At 42.9% G+C, this 21,547-nt stretch overlaps 1 protein-coding gene across 1 annotated transcript in view; it reads right to left on the reverse strand.

Annotated features, from left to right (window-relative positions):
- Positions 1-21,547, reverse strand: part of LOC131142006 (protein ELFN1-like) — a 73,401-nt gene that overhangs the window by 28,453 nt on the left and 23,401 nt on the right. Inside the window, exon 2 of the mRNA XM_058091637.2 lies at positions 14,101-14,174. The gene's annotated coding sequence lies outside the window, so the exon portion shown is untranslated. The remainder of the gene's footprint in view (positions 1-14,100; positions 14,175-21,547) is intronic.

Consider the following 21,547-nt stretch of genomic DNA (forward strand, 5'->3'; position numbering starts at 1 on the left):
ACGCCAGATGGCTCCTGGCGCTCTGTACTCTGGTTCTCATGGTAGTAGTCATGTGCTAGTGTCATTATCTTTCATTAGGACAAATCAACAAATCCTAATCACAGTCTTTCTTACCTCCATCTGTGCATAAACTACACAGAAAAAAAGTAGATATAAACAGTACCACGTTGGTCTTGAGAAGCAGCAAGTTAAAAAAAGACATCTCTAAATTCAGGACTACCAACTGGACCATAGTTTGGTTGAAAAGTTGCCAAGGAGCACCATGAGCAGCTTCACACAAAATGAAGGTGAATTTACCAAGAGACCATGGTGTAATACTGTATACTGTAGTACTGTATTGTAATACTGTAATACTGGAGTGTAATACCCTGCCACCTGCTTATGAGTAACAAACATCATCTCCCTCCCTTGCTTGTTTTCTTTTGAGAACAGAGACCCTCCAACACCCCAAACATCACATCGTCTGACCCACCCCTGGATACATGAACCGCCCCGTGCATACACCACTTTGTAAAAAATGTAAAGAACAGGCTTTGCTACAAATCTTTGAATACAGCTTCCCCAACTGTCTGCCAGTCAGATGCAGACATTTAGGAGCTGTAAGTTCGATCATTTTGTTTTAATGCAGCGAATAGGCCAGGGGTGCTCAAAAAAAAAGTCCACCTCCCATTCCGTATGGAAGTGATATGTTTTTGCCTTTTTACTTGGTCCAGCTACTTCACTCATTTTAGTGACCATAAACTTTAGCGAGGGCTTAAATTCGCCGACTAGCTTAGCACTTTGCATTGTTGTTTACGCATGAGCGGTGACCTAAAGGTCAAAATTCAGTTGTCATCTGACTGGTTGTCCTGTATGTCAATCAAGTAACGGGGATGGATGATAGGCTGACATCGTAAGTTCTGCTGCACTTAGAGACGTTGTTTGATTTGATTGGTCACCCGAAGGGCAACATTCAGTTGTCATCTGAATGGCTGCCCTGTATATCAATCAAGTGACGGCATTGATGCTAGGATGATATTTTTTTAATGTCACGCCGCGATCGACCAGCGATCGACCAGTACCACCTCCGCGATCGACCGGTAGATCGCGATCGACTTAATGAGCACCCCTGGAATAGGCTAACCTAGCATGATGTTAGCACTGTAACATAGCTATGCTAATGTTTGTGTCCTCCTGTCTCCTTCACTTAATAAGTGCCGCGTCTATTGCCAAGAGTGCTGCCGTTAAAAGAACAATCTGTCTTTGAACCACTCCTGACAGCGAGCTATCAAAACCAATGACTGATGGTCATTAACAAGGGGCGCTAAAGGAACAGGGGCTCTTTGCCTCTTGTATGACGGTTCTTGGCCCATTACATGGCGGTTCTTTGCTTCTTGTACGACAGTTCTTTGTTTCTGGTATTGTGGTTCCTTGCCTCCAGTAAGGCAGACTTTGTTACTTTGTACTTTGCCATATGGTGGTTCTGTAGCTTTTGTATAGCAGTTCTTCGGTGGTTCTTTGCCGATATTATGGTGGTTCTTTGGTAGTTCTTTGCATCTTGAAAGGCACTTCATTGGTGATTTTTTGCTTTTTCTTTGGCGGTTCCTCGCCTCTCATAAGGTGGACCTTGGGCAGTTCTTTAGCGGGTCTTTGCCTCTTTTTTAGTGTTTCTTGGCCTCACGTTTAGCGGTTCTTTGACACTCACATAGGGGTTCTTTGCCTTCATACAGTGGTTCTGTACCTCTCAAATAGTGATTCTTTGGCTGTGCCTCTCGTCCGGCAGTTCTTTGTTTCTTGTATTGTTGTTCCTTGCCTCCAGTAAGGCAGCTCTTGGGCAGTACTTTGCCATATGGTGGTTCTGTAGCTTTTGTTGTTTGGGGGTTCTTTGCATCTTTGAAGGCACTTCATTGGTGGTTCTTTTTTGCTTATTCTATGGCAGTTCCTCGCCTCTCATAAGGCGCACCTTGGGCAGTTTTTTAGCAGTTCTTTGCCTCTTGTATAGTGTTTTTCTCGGTCTTGCGTTTAGCGGTTTTTTGCCTCTTACATTTGCCTTCATACAGTGGTTCTGTACCTCTCAAATAGTGATTCTTTGGCTGTGCCTCTCGTCCGGCAGTTCTTTGCATGTCATATGGCAGTGTTTGCTTTTGCTATGGCTGTTCTTAGCTGGGGTGGTGACAATATTCATGAAGCAGAGCTTGCATCAGCTCTCGTTCATCCATGAGGGAAACAATGGACACTCTAAAGGATGGAATGAGCACGTCCAAACAAGACAGAGTCCTGCTTTAATGGGCCAGCAAGAGAGCACTCCAGTCATGGAGATAAACAGCAGCCAGGCTGTGGCGGGTGAGATGCGCTGCTCCTCTGCACCTTTGGGCCAACACTGATGGCTTTTTTCCATAAATCACGTCTTATTTTATTGAGCAGCCAGTGAGCGTAAGCCTACTGGAGATGTGGACGTTTGGGTGACAGAATTGGATGTGGAGTGCACTTTGACCTCCCATTGGTCGACTTCTAAAAGAGGAAAGTCTAATGTAGTGGTGGTCTCTCTTGGGCGGCCTGTAAGCCTCCCATGCGTCATGCCTGAAGGAAGAAGATGTCAGGAACGTTTACAGAGTGGATGATGATGACTTAAACCATTTTTATGACGCCCATACTCTGCAGGGCCATGGGGAGCTGGAGCCTATGCTAGCCAGCCATTCACGCTAAATTTACAGCCTTTAATACAGCTTGCTAGACTTTTGGAGTATTCAATGACCCAAAGCTGAGTCTTCTATCGAACTAAATTACACATTATTATCAGCGTCAAAGACCATTTTGAGTGGTTTAAGAACCTAACATACCTGTTTCTATAAACATGGAGGACAATTTAGTCTTCGGCAAAACTAAAAGGTGTATTTGTCAACGTGGAAGAGTTTGGAGTCCTTCATGAACCTGACAAATGTTTCAGGATGAGTTTCACCATCAAAGCTTAAGGACATTCAGTGCAGGAGCATGAAGAACCTAAACCTTAGGTCGGGAACCTTTCCGGCTTAGAGAGCCATGAAAGCCAGATATTTTAAAATGTATTTCCATGAGAGCCATAGCGTATTTTTATCATATTAACGACTTGTGTATTTTTAAGCAAGACCAACAATTTTATGATGTAATAAGTCTCTGAATTTCTTCTTTTTAATAACATTGTTACACTGAAGTTACCCAATAATAAACAAAATACTTCTTACTATTAATGCCACATGTGGTGCTGCATGGTTTCCTTCCTTTCTTTTTGCCATCTTCTTCGCCTATAGGGTTGGCTCTGTAGAATTAGCCAGCTGAAAGCAGTTTACTTCTCCACATCTCAATGACCTGGGTGGGCTACCGCTTTATCTAGCAGTAATGGAGTTTTGGGGTCTGACCCACAAATATGGGACGGATAGGATAGTAAATAAATACTACATGCCGTAAATGAGTACATCTATTCATTGTCACTATCTCATTGACACGTCTGAGACCAGATGTAGTCATCATAAGAGCCACATCTGGCTCCTGAGCCAAAGGTTGCCTAACCCTGTTATATGACTTTCACAGACAGAAGGAAGTAAAGTGTCATTCAAACATCGAACTCACACCAAAGTCCCACCTGTCTATGCCTGGAAGCAGAATACATCCATCATAAATAGATCAAACACTAATGTGTTTCTACCTCGTTCTTCTACAAAGAGACAAAAGATTCGCTGGCCGCTCGAGCCTGGCTCGCTTTAGGATGTTTGCACGAATGGCTGCAGGCATGCGGTGCTGCACCGACTCATAACGAGACAGCCTCACATGACTCACCCAGCAGGTGGGAAAGGCCAAACGTGCCTGTTAGCTGATCCAGTGTGATCAAATATGACGATATGTTGCCGTCTGATGTGGCCAGTGATAGCATCTTCTCGCTCTGGGCGCCTTCTCTGATCGCTGACATGCGTTTACAAGCACATAACAAACAATTTCACTTAGTTTGCGCTGCAGGTTGAATGTTTTTTCCACGGGGGATCCAGCGTCAACGCTCACTTGGTCTTCAACGTAAGCAAATTCAACATTTGTGTTTAGCTTTAATGCTAATGAGCTACTATGTTCATCTCCCACAGAAGCACTACATTGTGTAGCACTGCTACAGTGCTAACATGCTAAGTTAGCATATGCAGCAAATAGAAACAACATGATGAAACGCCCACATCTGTAGCTGACTCAGGGAAAAAATGCGGAGCTCCGGGATTGATTTGTCCGTGAAAAAGGAGGTTTGTCCGACATGATGTCCATCCATTCATTCATTCATTCTTTCATTCATTCATCCATCCATTCATTCATCCATCCATCCAATTTCAGTCACTACAGACAGCTTGTTTCGTGTGTTCAAAAAATGTCTCGTTGTCCACATGGCAGCGCCACACAAGGACACATGACTCAGCTGCCCTCCTCCGGCTCGCTGTCACAAACGTAAACACCTCTGATTTCATGTCTTACCAGCTGAGTTGTGACCTGCCCGACACAGCTCACGCGACCCTGAGAGGGGACAAGTGCAGGGGTGATGGGTGGCTGCCCAATGAAGGAGGACAGGCGGGGGCCACACTGAATCCAACAGGAATGTCCGTGAAGACCGAGAGGGAGGAATGGGGACTGCACTGATGCCCAGATGACAGGAAGAAGGGAGGAAGGGAGCTTGTGAGTGAGAAAGTGCAAGCAGGGAAGCAGCGGGGGCTGGGTGGAGGGATGCATAGATGAACCGGATAGATGGTGGGATGTACAGATAGAGGGAAATATGGGTCGACAAAGAGAGAGCGCTGCGAAGCTGAGCTGAGACGGGATGCAGGAAATCAGTTGAGCAGACAGAATGTAGAGTATGTGTTGAGAGAATAAATGGAGGACGGGGTGAAGATAAGACTGTGTGTGCTATCATCAGTATTCCATCTTGGTTCTCTCCTTTCTAGCCAAGACAAATGAGAGCCAACATCAGCGAGGAAGTGTATCAGCTGAAAACACATCAACCTCTCCCTCGCTCACCGTCCTTCTAGTCCTCCATTTTTCCCCAAACCTCGCCACCCTCCACATCACAAGCCTTTCTTGCCTGAATGCCTCCAACCTGTCGCCATTCTAAACCTCCCTAGTACCTGTATCCTCAACACCTGTGTCCTGTCCACCCGAACTCTAAACAACCCAAAGCCAACCGTCCCACATCTACCCTCCCATAAGACCGATCGTTGCCAACCTACTTCAACCAAACCCCAAACACCAGCAGCTTCACAAGCCCAAGTGATCACCACCTGTACACTTGCCAGTTTAACCTTCAGTACCTGTACCGCCTGTGTTCCACCTGTACCCTTGCCAGTTTAACCTTCAGTACTTGTACCCTCTGCAGATACTGAATGTTAAACCACCTAAACTCTTGCTAGTTTAACCTTCAGTACCTGTACCCCCTATGTTCCACTGTATCCTTGTCAGTTTAATCGTCTGTACCGGTACCCCCCGTGTTCCACCTGTACCCTTGCCAGTTTAATCTTCAGTACCTGTACCCCCTATGTTCCACTGTATCCTTGCCAGTTTAATCGTCTGTACCTGTTTGTTCATTTGATTGGTTAATATTAAACTGGGCTGTGGGAAGGCGGTTGCGCCGTGCCTGTGCGTAGTCTACAAAATTAGAGCCCCTTAACTTAAACATCCACCGCAATCTGTTATTACCTCGAAACATATTTACTTATTTAACAACTCAATACACTCAATACAATACACTCATATGTGACCTTTACTCATCTGTATACACCATTATTTGCAGACCCATTCATCATTGCACTAAAATTAATACAGTAAAGTCTCGTTATATCGATATCGGTTATAACGAATTACTACTTATTACGATACTATTTTCATTTCCCGGCAAATTTCTAGTCTTTTATGATATAATTAGTTCCGTTAGTACGATACCCGGTTATTATGATAATCTGGTTACTACGATGCCCTTTTCATCTCCCGCCAGCCAATTTGGTCTGCTTATATCGATACAAAAGCAGCTTAAATCAATCTTTGCTTAAGGATTTCAATACCAAAAAAGAACACGGCGAACGGCTGCTTCCAGTCAACTTTATTTTTCACACTTCCACCACCAGAGCACAGCACACACACCAATTCCCGCACTTCCTGGTTCACAGGTCATGCTCAACCCGCCCCACATAGCTGGCCAAACACATGCCTGCAACAGAAGAACCAACTGACATAGCATACACACCTATTCCAACGAAGACACAAGCGTACAAATACATGTATTTAATTGTGTTGTATTCAGATATATTTTTATCGCTTGCAATAATCACTGTTTTTCATATGTACATGCTGGCGTTCGTGGTTTCTCTCGTGTGTATAGATTCTATACACACGAGAGAAACCACGAACGCAGTTGGTTCTTCTGTTGCAGGCATGTGTTTGGCCAGCTATGTGGGGCGGGTTGAGCATGACCTGTGAACCAGGAAGTGCGGGAATCGGTGTGTGTGCTGTGCTCTGGTGGTGGAAGTGTGAAAAATAAAGTTGACTAGAAGCAGCCGTTCGCCGTGTTCTTTTTTGGTATTGAAATCCTTAAGCAAAGATTGATTTAAGCTGCTCAACATTATTGCCCACTTTTAATGCAGTTCGGCGCAGGATTGGATATATGGATAGTCCGGTTATATCTGTATTTTTTCCGACTCCCGAGAATATCGATATAACGAGACTTTACTGTATATCTGCAATATGTCTGCAATACATATCTGCTCCTGTGCAATATTATGTCTATATCTTGGATATCTGGTATATATCTGTATATATCTTGTTAAACTGTCTTTTTTACTTTACTTTTTGTATACTTTTTTTTAACTTGACTATTGCACTGAAAGGAGAAGCTCTCCAATCTTGTTGTATATCTTGTATAATGACAATAAAGGCCATTCCATTCCAACCTACAGTACATCATCCCTAATCCTTGGCAACATCATTTCAACCCAAACCCTGTGTCCGCTCAAAGTCCAACAGCTACCTCCCCGGTATCGCCACCCTACACCTCAGTATCCCAGTCATCAAAACCCGTACCTTTGTCACACCAATTCTAAGCCTTGTCAGCCTTACATTTAACAGCCCTCCTTCCTACCATTAACACCAGTAACTTAAATAGGTATCGACTGTAATCGTCACCTTTAGTGTTAAATGAACCCAGGCGCTCGATAATCAGGGGACATTCATCTGCTTTTCATATCTGGATAATCACGTCCGTTTCCCAGGCTGTGACTTGTATTAATGCAACGCTGCCAGGGATAGGTCGGCCTCACACTGCGATAAGATCTTGATGTATGCTAATCCAATCACTCTGACATCGGCCTGAGTGCCAGCCAGGCTACCTGCAGATACGACGGCTGATGGATGATTCATTAGCAGCCATACGTTTCCACAGGCACATCAAGTGACTCATAAAAATATCAGGTGGAGTCTTCGCTCTTGTATAATGCATGACAGCATTAGCCAGCATAGACCGCAAGCTTGGAAGGAGTCTGGGATTCTCAAACAAAAACTATCATTTTTTTCTTGGCTCCCGCTGGAAAGTGTTGACTTTTGGGTGCCAAACCAGACTGAAGGCAGCAGCGCTAACTTGAAGGCAACCAACGAGCGTGTCAATGACACAATGAGATCTACACCAGGTTCTCAGGTGCTCTCCATGGTGCTAACAGCAGCCCTCGCAGGAATGTAATGTGCTGGAGGTCCTCTCCCCACACACGGCGCTCTGCCCAGCCTGGACCCATCCAGCAGTGGCATTTATTTGTGATTTAAAAAAAAAACTACAACATTCTTTACAAATTGATGAGAAATACTTTTGTAATCCTTTGATATTGTCTTGCCCTCCCAAAAAAATATTATTAAATAGTTCTTTCATTTCCATTTCCAAGTAAATAACTATAATTTAAATAGTTACACAACTATAATATAGCATTTGATTCAATAACTAGCTTGATATGTTTTTATTTTTATTTTTTTATATAATTTTGAATCAAACATTTATAGAAAACAATCATAATATTCATTCATTTATTCATTTTCTATTTTATAATGAAGCAAACATGTTATTGGAATGTGGGAGGAAGCCGGAGTCCCCAGAGAAAACCCACGCATGCACAGGGAGAACATGCAAACTCCACACAGAGATGGCCGAGGGTGGAATGGAACTCGGTGTCCTCGCTGTGAGGCGTGTGCGCCTACCACTCGGCCGCCGTGCAGCCAAAATAATAATATATTAAATAGAATATGTTGGTCCTACATGGTATATCAATCGTTAAAATAACCAAATTATAATAGTTAACATGCAAAAAATATTTTTTAGTTTAGTCAGGGAAAGTTTTTTGGAATAAAAAAAACTATAATAATGCATGTGTGCATTATTAAATATTATAAATATATAAATATATTATAAAATCTGAGTAATAATGTACATTTTGAAGTGGTCTATGCAAAATAATGAGAAAAAAAACCTTTACCCAGAATGGATGCCTGCATCTCTCTGCAGTTGAGCAAACAGTCTGCGGGCGACTATCCCTGGGAGTAGGTACGTGTAAAAGTATCTGCTGAAAATGTCAAGTGACAAACTGTGGACATGTTTGTTGCATCACGCTGTCGGATGCTGTCAGCTCACACGGGTGCAGTATCGGTCCCAGCGCAGCACTTTGCATCCATGTACTGACTGTCACACAAAGTATGACACGGTGGCTGCTGCGGCAGAACAAAGCAACTTGGGAATTCTTTTCTGATTGGCGAAGAATATCCACTCCCCTTCAAGTGTCCTTCAGAAAGTCTCCAGCTGTGCTTCCATAATGTACATCTTTGTACTTTGGTGAAAAAACAAATACACATCTGACATGAAACTGCATGCCCGACTGTATGTAAGCATACTTCCTCCAATCATCTGCTCAGCCTTTATGCTCAAGTGTAAATTTACATATTCATTAGGAGACTGTAGCAGAATGCTCCACTCTTCTTATTATCCATGCGCTTTCATTCTTCCACTTGGAAACAAACAATATAACGGGAACGCCAATTGTCTGCACTGTATCTTATTTGTTCCGGGAAAAGATAAGCAATCTAAAGTCAATGAAATGAGGGAGCAAATGGGAGCGCAGGGATGGTGCAGCTGCTGCAGCAGCAAGAAAGAGAAAAAAATGACAAAAAACGGGGGTGGGGGAGTGGGGGTGTTAAAAAAGTGTTGTTAAGTTGAATTGCAAGTGCTGTGAAGAGGATGAGCAAGTAGGTCAGTCAGCGAGGAAGAAGGAAGAGAAGAAAGGAGGAGGAGAGAAATAGGATGGGGAATTGATAAATAGATCATTGTGAGCCAGAAGATGCTCTGCCTCCTCTTTTGGTCTTTCCCACGCCACCCCTTCCCCCCAAACCAGCACCCCCCCATGATGCTACATAAACAGAATTTCTAACTCATCTGTTTACTGTAAATGAGCTGCCTAAATAAGGACACACACACACTCACACTGCACATCTTGTTGAAGTTGCCATTTTGCTGCCAAGCAAGACTGCAGGATTGTAATGTCTCATTACAGTAACAACATACAGCACAAAGCTACTGCACCCAACAACAGACGACAAGATACTGCAAGCGACTCTGACAACCACCAACTGTAACATAGCACACCAAGCGACACTAACAGACTACTGGAACAACATACTACAGTGTGACAGAGTGGGACACCCCTGTAACATATAGTAACATGCAGTAACAATATACTGTGACAGACGACTATAGCAGCAACTTACTGCAACAACCCACTGTAACATAACAACATGCTGGAAATGCCTTGTTTACGATATACTGCAATAAGCAACTGTAACAACATACTATAGCAGACTACTGTAACACCATACTAGAGCAGACAACTGTAAGAACATACTATAACGGACTACTGTAGCACCATACTATAACAGACTACTGTAGCACCATACTATAACAGACTAGGGTAACACCATACTATAACAGACTAATGTAACAACATACCACTACAAGCTCCTGTAACACAACACTATAACAGACTACTGTAGCACCATACTATAACAGACTACTGTAGCACCATACTATAACAGACTACGGTAACACCATACTATAGCACACTACTGTAACATCATACCACCACAAGCTACTGTAACACAATACTATAATAGACTACTGTAATAATATATTTTAGCAGACTACTGTAACAACATACTATAGCAGACTACTGTAACATACCACCACAAGCTACTGTAACACCATACTATAATAGAGTACTGTAACAATATACTGTAAAAGGTAAATCTAACAACCTAGTGTTCTATACCTAGCCATGAAAAGACACAAACAATTGACCAACACACACTGACAAAACAGCATACCCTGACCGTAGAAATGTGCAGTAGCAACAAGGTATTGTAACAACATGCACCAAGTGGAACAAAACACAGTGGAACAAAACCGCCTGCCTAAACACAAACTGTAACAACAGACTAGCGTAAAAACCTACTCTAACAGCATGAAGTAACCAAAAAGGTACTATAACACCATGCAGTAACCACCAGGGTATTGTAACACCATGCAGTAACCAATAAGGTAATGAAACAGCATGCAGTAACCAACAAGGTACTGTAACACCATGCAGTAACCAACAAGGTACTGTAACACCATGCAGTAACCAACAAGGCACTGTAACACCAGCAGACTTAACAGTGCTAAATGCTGCTTGCTAACCCCGTATTATGACCAACAGGAAGTACTACATCCACACACCTAGCTAAAGTTAAAGGTGACCTATTACGCTCATTTTTCAGCCCTTTATATTGAGTTGTGGTCTCCTATAGAGCAGCTACACACAATAACCCACACAGACAGCTTTCTAGATCTTCCAGAATCTGCACCTATACCAGCTGGATTTCCTTGGCTTTCCAAAACACTCTTTTTTAATTAATTCTAGGCACTTCTCCAGGCACGCTCACCCTGCTGTGATTGGTCACACTCAGTGCTAACATGTGAAATCTTCACAGTGCAGCAGAGCAGGGGAGAGCAGGTCTACAGCTTGAACGGGCACACCCACCCATAGTATAAGGATGTCTGTCTCACTGGGATGTCACAGGGAGCATTAGAAAAAAATCTCCAAATGTGCAAACCTCATTATCTGAAACTCCAGAATACAACATTTTAATTACATTTATGGAAAACGCATCATAGGTCCCCTTTAAGAAAAAGGTCTTTTGAAGGCGTTGTGATGTCACAGAGGAGCGAGGTTTCTTATGGGTGTGGCTGTAGACCAGATACATTCTCCGCCCTCCCCCAAGCTCTGCTTCTGTGTAACAAGGCAAGCTCAGGCTTGCTCAGGTTATTGGAGCAAGTGAAAAACATGTCACATGGGACAGTTTTTGTGAACATGAATGTGAAATATCCACCAAACTCTTGCTGGAGCCAGAAGCAGCATGCTCTCGCAAGGAAGGGTACATTAATGTCGGACATGCTGTGCGTCCACACGGCACTAGGGATGCTCTGACAAAGTGTGTGAGACAATGAGTGCTCCTCCTCGGGCAGGCGAGGTTGGAGGAGCACCAGCAGTGCCTACTCTTGGAGTTCATACACGGTAAGTCAAGGGTCTCCAGCCTGAAAACTTTTCATTAAGCTCTCCAAAAACTTTCATTCATTCAGTTATTCATATTAGACAGTGGGAGTTCGTTCATCGTTAGGAGTGGGCGTGCCCGGAGGTGGAATAAATTAAAACAGACCGTTTTGGCGGGAAGGAAACCCAGCTGGAATAGGTGCAGATTCGGGAAGATCTAAAAAGTTTTCTGTGCAGGTTATTGTGTGTAGCTGCTCTACAGGAGTCCACTAGTAAATACAAAGGGCGGAAAATGAGCACAATAGGTCCCCTTTAAGGTGGACTGGCTGCAGGAGTATGAAGAGTTGCGTGTGGGTGAGATTCCTTCCTTTTTGGAATGAGAACGAGCTGCTCTGAGACAATTTTCTGAGTGAAAGGTGTGGCTTATTGAGGGAACCAACTCTGGAACCTTCAAAAACCAAGAGCCAACCAACAGATGCTTAAAACCAAACCAAAATGTTGACAGCACAGAATAGAAGTTGGCGGGATGGTACCAGCGTCCCCGTCACAGAGGTCCAAGGACAAGACACAGCGCTTCACTTTTTCTACATTTTGTCATGTTACAGCCTCATTCCAAACTGAATTAAATTAATCTCTTACCTCAAAATTCTACACAAAATACTCCATTATGACAATGTGAAAAAAGGTTTTTTTGACATGTTTTGAATTTATTAAAAATAGAAAACAAAAAAATCACATTTACATAAGTATTCACAGCCTTTGCCATGAAGCTCAAAATTGAGCTCAGGTGCATCTTTTTTCCACTGATCATCCTTGAGATCTTTCTACAGCTTAATTGGAGTCCACCTGCAGTAAATTCAGTTGATTGGACATGATTTGGAAATATAATAACTGTCTATATAAGGTCCCACAGTTGACTGTGCATGTCAGAGCACAAACACCAAGCATGAAGTCAAAAGAACTGTCTGTAGACCTGCGAGACAGGATTGTCTTGAGGCACAAATCTGGTTATACAGAAAAATTTCTGCTGCTTTGAAGGTCCCAATGAGCACAGTGGCCTCCATTATTCGTAAATGGAAGACGTTTGGAACCACCAGGACTCTTCCTAGAGCTGGCCGGCCTTCTAAACTGAGCGATCGGGGAAGAAGGGCCTTAGTCAGGGAGGTGACCAAGGCCCCGATGGTCACTCTGTCAGAGCTCCAGCGTTCCTCTGTGGAGAGAGGAGAGCCTTCCAGAAGGACAACCATCTCTGCAGCAATCCACCAATCAGGCCTGTATGGTAGAGTGGCCAGACGAAAGCCACTCCTTAGTAAAAGGAACATGGCAGCCCGTCTGGAATTTGCCAAAAAGCACCTGAATGACTCTCAGACCATGAGAAACAAAATTCTCTGGTCTGATGAGACAAAGATTGAACTCTTTGGTGTGAATGCCAGGCGCCATGTTTGGAGGAAACCAGGCACTGCTCATCACCAGGCCAATACCATCCCTACAGTGAAGTGTGGGGATGTTTTTCAGCAGCAGGAACTGGCAGACTAGTCAGGATAGAAGGAAAATGAATGCAGCAATATATAGAGATATCCTGGATGAAAACCTGCTCCAGAGCGCTCTTGACCTCAGTAGACTGGTCATGTACCTTGACCATATAGACAGTAGACATTAGCACACAGCCAAGATCTCAAAAGATTGGCTTCAGAACCACTCCGTGAATGTCCTGGAGTGGCCCAGCCAGAGTCCAGACTTGAATCCGATCGAACATCTCTGGAGAGATCTGAAAATGGCTGTGCACAGACGTCTCCCATCCAACCTGATGGAGCTTGAGACTTATTGCAAAGAAGAATGGGCAAAACTGCCTAAAGATGGGTGTGCTAAACTTGTGGGATCATATTCAAAAAGACTTGAGGCTGTAATTGCTGCCGAAGGTGGATCAACAAAGTATTAAGCAAAGGCTGTGAATACTTATGTAAATGTGATTTTTTTGTTTTCCATTTTTAATAAATTCAAAACATGTCAAAAAAACCTTTTTTCACTTTGTCATAATGGAGTATTTTGTGTAGAATTTTGAGGTAAGAGATTAATTTAATTCAGTTTGGAATGAGGCTGTAACATGACAAAATGTAGAAAAAGTGAAGCGCTGTGAATACTTTCCGGATGCACTGTACATACCATATTCAGTATACTCATTGCAATACAAGCTAACAGTACACACTAGGTTGACAACATACTGCAATACAACTGCAGAGCTCAGTCCGCCTTTTACATCCTGACTTCTTTCAAAGTCAGCTTTATTTGTCTGGGCATCAAGCATAAGGCATACTAAGCCACTTTTGGCTTCATTTTTACTCAGATGCGTCATTAAAAAGGCTAAATTCCATGAAAGCCTCCACCTGTTACGCTTTGATCACAACGCTGTCGCTCCGGCTTCATTGTCCCGCCCCCGCCTGACGCGACTTGATACAGTCTCCCGTTGGCTTCCCAAACACTGATCTGTGCTCCCGGACCTGTCGATCGGCATTACCTGACTGATGCTTCACAGCGGCGGCTTCCCTGGCGTCTGCTCACAGGCGGGTTCTTTGTTCAGGCGGCGCCGCTCTGGAAGCACATCAAGCACAAACAACAGCAATCAGAGGAACAGCCATCGCTGCACATTCACACTTCTGCCTTCCTGAGGAAGGCAGGTAAAAACCCAAGTTGGGATTCATTTATTCTTGGGAAAATAGCCTTGAAAAATGCCTTAGGTGACTTTGTTTCAAAAATAAAGCGCACATCATTACATGTGAAACGTGCATTTCAGAGAAGATTATAAGGATGGAAGTGAAACGGAACGACAGCATTGTAGAAAAAGGCACAAAATGAGACATTTCAAATGGAGCTGCAATAATTCAAAGACCCAAACGCCCACAAATCAAGCGTACGTGTAAGCCAGCGTCTTTAGCAAAGAAGACAAAGGATGCTGTCTATGAAGAATTCTACTTTCTCCTCAGATTCATGACCTTATTACATCCACCAAGTGCAAAGATTATGGTTTTGCTGCCATTGATCAGTGTGTCTTCAAAATAAGTCATGGTTCTGCATGGGTTTGGATCAAATTTCCAGGAATTGTTGGAGAATGGGATATGGAAGAACTCCTTTAATGTTGGAGGTTGTCCAAACTACATTTTAAAACTACTATTACCCACTACAACTTTTCGCCACCGATTCACCTCATTCCAACATCTACTCATCCAATAAGGGGTGGAGCCGAACCCAAATACAGTATTCGGAACAATAACAATAAGGACTTTTTTAGAAATTATTTTTAGAAATAATGGTTGGAACAGTTGGAATTGGTCGAGTGGTTAGCACGCATACCTCACAGCTGGGAGACCTGGGTTCAATCCCACCCTCGGCCATGTGGAATGTGGGAGGAAACCAGAGTACCCGGAGAGGGTACCCACATTCCAAAAACATGCTGGGTATGAATGTGTGTGTGAATGGTTGTTTGTCTATATGCTAAGCAAAGCTCATTAAATCCTACCCCTCCATCTGGTACTTTTACAATTAGTAACTGTTACATTTGTTCACTTCCTGCTTTCCTAATATAATTTTTTTTTTAAACTTAATTTTTTTAATTTTTCTTAATTTTTTTGTCACGTATTGTTTGAAGATGAACTATATCAGCAATCAGTATATATCAGTATTTGTGATTTTAGAAATGGAGTTAGTATGTTCTCTATAGGCGGCATTATGAATTATCCTTACTGACCTTTTTTGCAGTGCATTTAGCGAGTGAAGATTGCTTTTATAGTTATTAGCCCATATTTCCACACAATAAGTAAGATATGGTAGAACCAGAGAGCAATAAAGAGTGTAGAGTGATTTCTGGTTGAGAACTAATTTTGCTTTGTTCAATATTGAAATGTTTCTGGCCACCTTATGTTGTAGATTTGTAATATGAGGCTTCCAGCTCTTTTTGATGCACTCCAAATCGTTATTGAAGTTAAAAATGGACTTTGTACTTCATCAGCGGTGTCAAACCTTTTCCAGAAACATTGAATTTACATTAAAGATGCTAAAAGCAATCCGGTGTGGGTTATACGCAACAAATCAATAATAATTGGGGATATTTTAAAAAATAAGCATATGTGCAGTATAATTCCAACTTTTACTGTAAAATGGAGCACAGATAGAAGTTCCACCTCAGCTGTAAAGGAACACAGCGGAAAAGTGAAGACATTTCAGAGCCCAGGTACAAAGAACAAAGTTAATGACAGACGTATTTTCAATTTCACGGCGCTGGCGTGGAACATGCCAGCTTGTCACGGCGCCAGCAGGGCTGCGGGGTAGAACAGAGGCCACTGTTGACGTGATTAGTAAAAGTTATGATGTCTCTTTTTCCAAACAGCCTGTCAGCATGGTCGGACTGCAGGCTTATTAAAAAGTTCATCTTTATGACACTCGCACGCCAACAGGGATTTTATGAAGATCAACCTTCTCATAAATCGGACAATGTGGCGGCCTGAGCCACAAGTCATGACGTGATTCCCCCAGAGACACAGAGAGAACAGAAAGGTGGAGGTTTGTCCCACATTGATTCATTTTACTTGCAGTAATAAGTGTGAAAGGAAGACCAGACATCATCTCCAGGCTTTGCTAGCTCCATATTGGTGTCATGTCTTCCTGACTCCTGTCTATCTTTATTGTCTTTCCTGTTGCTTCTTGTAATTCACACCACTTGGAAGTCAACCACAGTGACAGAACGCTGCGTTTGGCAACATTCACTGATATTTAGAATGGACAGTCATTTCTAACTTCTAGAAACATCCTGAGGCTCATAGAACTAAAAAGTCAAAACATGATCCGGGGGATCCCATCGGCATCCTGGACCCAAATGAAGATGGGTACCGGTGCAGAGTGCGGCCCCATGACCATCAGATTCCATTTGTCTGAGAAGAAACATCTTCAAAGGCCTGGTCTCCTTCAAGGTTTGGAATGAGCATAAGAGCACCAAATATAGGACATTGAAAGGTGGAAGAAGATTTTCTCCTCCCTTGACTGTCCTGATGGAGGAGATACCGTCTGAGATGTTGTCCACCACCATCATCATCCTTCAAGGGAACAATGGAGCTTCAGGTCTCACAGGGGCGTCAAATGGCAGCCGGCTATGTGGAGATGTTGTTGGTCTGATCACTGGTCTGTGTGGTCAGGACTGGTTTATTTAAAACTTATTATTTAACACAGGGGTGCTCACACTTTTTCAGCATGCGAGCTACTTTTAAAATGACCGAGTCAAAATGATCTACCCACTACAAAAATGCAAAACATCTATTTATTTTCAAATGTATTGAGGATTATTTGTACGTACAATGTATGTTGATGGACCGTACATAACCAAATGAGCCAATATTGCAAAACACACATAATTAACTATTAACATTTTTTGTAATTACCTGAGTTTACTTTGATGACTTGCACTGAATTGAATCAGCCAGGGATGCATAGTCCGGACAGTAGCTGCTGATAGCCAGGTTAGCCAGGCAAACGCACTTCGAAAAAGACATTGTGAAAAAAAAAGTCCACCTCCCATTCCGTATGGAAGTGATATGTTTTTGCCTTTTTACTTGGTCCAGCTACTTCACTCATTTTAGTGACCATAAACTTTAGCGAGGGCTTAAAATCTGACGCAATTCGCCGACTAGCTTAGCACTTTGCATCGTTGTTTACGCATGAGCGGTGACCTAAAGGTCAAAATTCAGTTGTCATCTGACTGGTTGTCCTGTATGTCAATCAAGTAACGGGGATGGATGATAGGCTGACATCGTAAGTTCTGCTGCACTTAGAGACGTTGTTTGATTTGATTGGTCACCCGAAGGGCAACATTCAGTTGTCATCTGAATGGCTGCCCTGTATATCAATCAAGTGACGGCATTGATGCTAGGATGATATTTTTTAATGTCACGCCGCGATCGACCAGCGATCGACCAGTACCACCTCCACGATCGACCGGTAGATCGCGATCGACTTAATGAGCACCCCTGATTTAACACAACACAAGGACTTCTCCCAGAGGGACTCTCTGACTCTTTTGGGCCATCCTGCATCTTCTCCTCATCTAAATTCAATGGACAACATTGATGACCAAAGCCATTTTTCACCTCATTTCTTTTATTTCTCATTTTTTGATTTTATTTCTATTTTAAGTTTTTTTGATTTTTTTTAGCTATGATCTTAACGTTTGAATCAGCTGATGAACAGCCTATTTCCATTGAATCTCTCACTCCCATTTCTTCCTTCTGCACGTTGAAGCTCTCCTTAGACCCTATTAAGATCAAGAGTGTCATAAATGATGAATGAAAGGGATAAATGAAGATTCAAACTTACTTTTACTGCAAAACAAGCCAAAATGGAGCCAAAGAAAGTTGCAAGTGGCAGCAATTTGATAAAGGAGGTAAGAAAAACTATATTTATATATTTTATATATATATATATATTTAACCCAAGATATTTAAACTTTCGGTGTTGATTTTCAATGTTAACCTAAACACTAAAATCCTAACCAGGGCGTATGCTAACCAAGGTTGCAAAGTATGCCTCTGCATTATAAGAGCAACCTAGCCATGCTATATGGTAATCTACATAAAAGTGATGATGTTTTCTGTAAACAACACTTGCGGCGCCCCCTATGGGCTGCATTGAAAATCCTTTGTAATATACGCTTGCATACATGAAGTACACATATCGTCATTAGCCAAAAGCTCAATGAGTTGCTGAGTAAGTAAGATGTTTAGCTTAATGTCGGACATGTTTTTCAACAAATCCCGCTCAAATTTGACACACACATGCCCGGCAATCCCCTCAACTCCCTAAAGTTACAGTGGATGGTGAATTGAGCAATGCAAGGAATTTCATTCATTTTCTACCGCTAATCCTCACGAGGGTCGCGGGGGATGCTGGAGCCTATCCCAGCTGTCTTTGGGCGAGAGGCGGGGTACACTCTGGACTGGTGGCCAGCCAATCACAGGGCACATATAGACAAACAACCATTCCCACCCACATTCATACCTATGGACAATTTGGAGTCGCCAATTAACCTAGCATGCAAACTCCACACAGAAATGGCCGCCGTGCAGCCTGAATGCAACTTAGGATGTTTAATAAGGTGCATTTGTCAGAAAAATAATAGCAGATGCACCACAGTGGAGGTGCATGTTTTGAAGATGGTGAAGTTTTTTGTGCAGAAGTAGAAGCGTTAGCTTCCACAAACAAAATACATAATCTTTAATCAGTGTTTTACAAGGCAGGAGTTCTAATCCTAAATGTTGTGGTTGAATAAAACTAGAGCCTAATTAGCAAAGGGATTTGGGATCAGAGCAGAGAAAATGTTGTTGTTTGTCGCGGTGACATTAAATGGAAGTCAAAGCAGCCAAGGAATGTCCCGGGGCGTCCTCCGCCGAGCACCCCGGCCCCACCACCTTCCAAACTGGCTGGAGAAACGTCAGCCTGTATGGCTTTTATCTTCACAAGAAAAGCATTACAAATGGGAATAAGGGAAATAGTTACTTCATAAAGGAGATCTTTATGAGGGCGGAGCCGAGAGATCACCACCAGTGCTGCCGTTAGGTCATTTCATGCGGAAAATATGTACATCATCAATTTCTGCTAAATATTGAAATTTATGGATTATCTCCTGTAGCGTCCTTGTGTGGCTTCAGCCCCCCCCACACACACGCAGTTTTCAGTTCAATAGTGATAGTGATAAATTGACCTTATAAATATGCATTTACCAATTAATAAAAGACAAACTACAAGCTGTTTTATGGGCCTAAATATGACAAATAAGCTACTAAGAAGCAACACACACACACACATAATCTCTTCCTACAAGCAGCACTACGCTGTTGTAGAAGTCACAAGGTCAAAGCCAGGCAGAGCATAGTGTATGATGCTGTATGGACTGTATGGACATATGGATGAATGGACTGTATGGATGTATGGATTGTATGGACTTTATGGACTGTATGTACTGTATGGACTGTATGGACTTATGGACTGTATGGACTGTATGGACTGTATGGACTTATGGACTGTATGGACATATGGACTGTATGGACTATATGGACGTATGGACTGTATGGACTGTATGGACGTATGGACTGTATGGACTGTATGGACTGTATGGACTGTATGGACTGCATGGACTGTATGGACTGTATTGACAAATGGACTGTATGGACGCATGGACTGTATGGACTATATGGACTGTATGGACTGTATGGACTATATGGACTGTATGGACGTATGGACTGTATGGACTGTATGGACTGTATGGACTGCATGGACTGTATGGACTGTATTGACAAATGGACTGTATGGACGCATGGACTGTATGGACTATATGGACTGTATGGACTGTATGGACTGTATGGACTGTATGGACTGCATGGACGTGTGAACTGTATGGACATATGGACTGTATGGACGTATGGACATATGGACTGTATGGACAAATGGACTGTATGGACATATAGACGTATGGACTGTATGGACTATATGGACGTATGGACTGTATGAGCGTATGGACTGTATGGACGTATGGACTTTATGGACGTATGGACTGTATGGACTATACGGACGTATGGACTGTATGGACTGTATGGACTGTATGGGTGTATGGACTATACGGACGTATGGACTGTATGGACTGTATGGACTGTATGGGTGTATGGACTATATGGACGTATGGACTGTATGGACGTATGGACGAATGGAGGTAGGGTGTCCAGATAGGAGTTATATCTTGGTGTGGGCTACATTGTGTCTGTTGTGAGCATAAAATGAGTAACTAAATGCAGCCCAACAGAATCATCTCCCGGTCAAACAGTTGAAAACGACTGACAGTTGAAAACAGCATCTGAAACCCAGCCGAGGTGAAAGGTAATATGTTTACAAAGCAAAATATGGATGCTAACTAAGTAAGTTGACCCTCCTCTGTTGCTGGGAGGGGCAGGCAGACTGCTTTGTGTTGCTCTGTCCCCGCCCCCGACTGCTGAACACCAGTCTATCATTGGCTGATCCGGGCATGCACTGTGGTCTCACCAACAAACGCAGCTTTCTGATTGTTGTTGTTGTTGGTTGTTTTCATTGTTCCCCAATACTAATATTTTTAAAGTATTTGTTCCAATTCATTCTTCCTAAAAAAGTCCTTATTGGTGCTGTTCCGAATACCATATTGGGGTTTGGCTCCACCCCTAGTGTATAAGTGTCAGTGTGTATACACTCTATATCGCCCTAGCATACATGCCATGTACAGCTTTATACACATTTATTCTGCATTATACAGTATAGCAGTATATAGCCATGGCATGTATACAGTACAGCTTTGCAGTATATAGCCATGGCGTGTATACAGTACAGCTTTGTATAAATTATACTGTGCCTTTACACAGCATCAAGGACAGTGATGTCGTTGATGCTGATGTCACCCTCTGTGTGTGTGTGTGTGTATGTGTGTGTGTGTGTGTGTGTGTGTGTGTGCATGTGCACACCTGCACCCTTAAGATGGAGCGCGCCCTTGCTCGTCTGTGATTGACAGGACGTATTTCTGGCAGTCCAGTAGCTCTTTCCCCCAGCCTGTCTATGGTTCATTGAAATGTTATTTAGCAGCCAATTAGATGGCGGGAACAGCAGGTGAGCCCTGAGCTCGCACCAATCAATGACCTCAATGCTCCCTAATCAACCAATTAACATTCCTTTACTGCCGTGAAATCTTGCACATAATAAAAGGGCGGTGCAAGCAGCCGTCCTATTGGGAGGGGGGAACGTGAAAGGGAGGGCACATGCATGCAGTTACAGTAGGACACGTGTAAGCATGCGGCAAGGACGCAGCTAAGAGATCTTTACAAATGATCACAAAAAGCCTTCGGGGGGGGACAGGAGTGTTATTTTTCTTTAAAGAGCAAACAACACTCTCTCTTTTTTGCCTGCAG

Source organism: Doryrhamphus excisus, linkage group LG9 (genome assembly GCF_037039965.1).
Source record: "Doryrhamphus excisus strain RoL-2023G ecotype Guam linkage group LG9, RoL_Dexc_Guam_v1.1, whole genome shotgun sequence".
Classification (NCBI taxonomy): Eukaryota; Metazoa; Chordata; class Actinopteri; order Syngnathiformes; family Syngnathidae; genus Doryrhamphus; species Doryrhamphus excisus.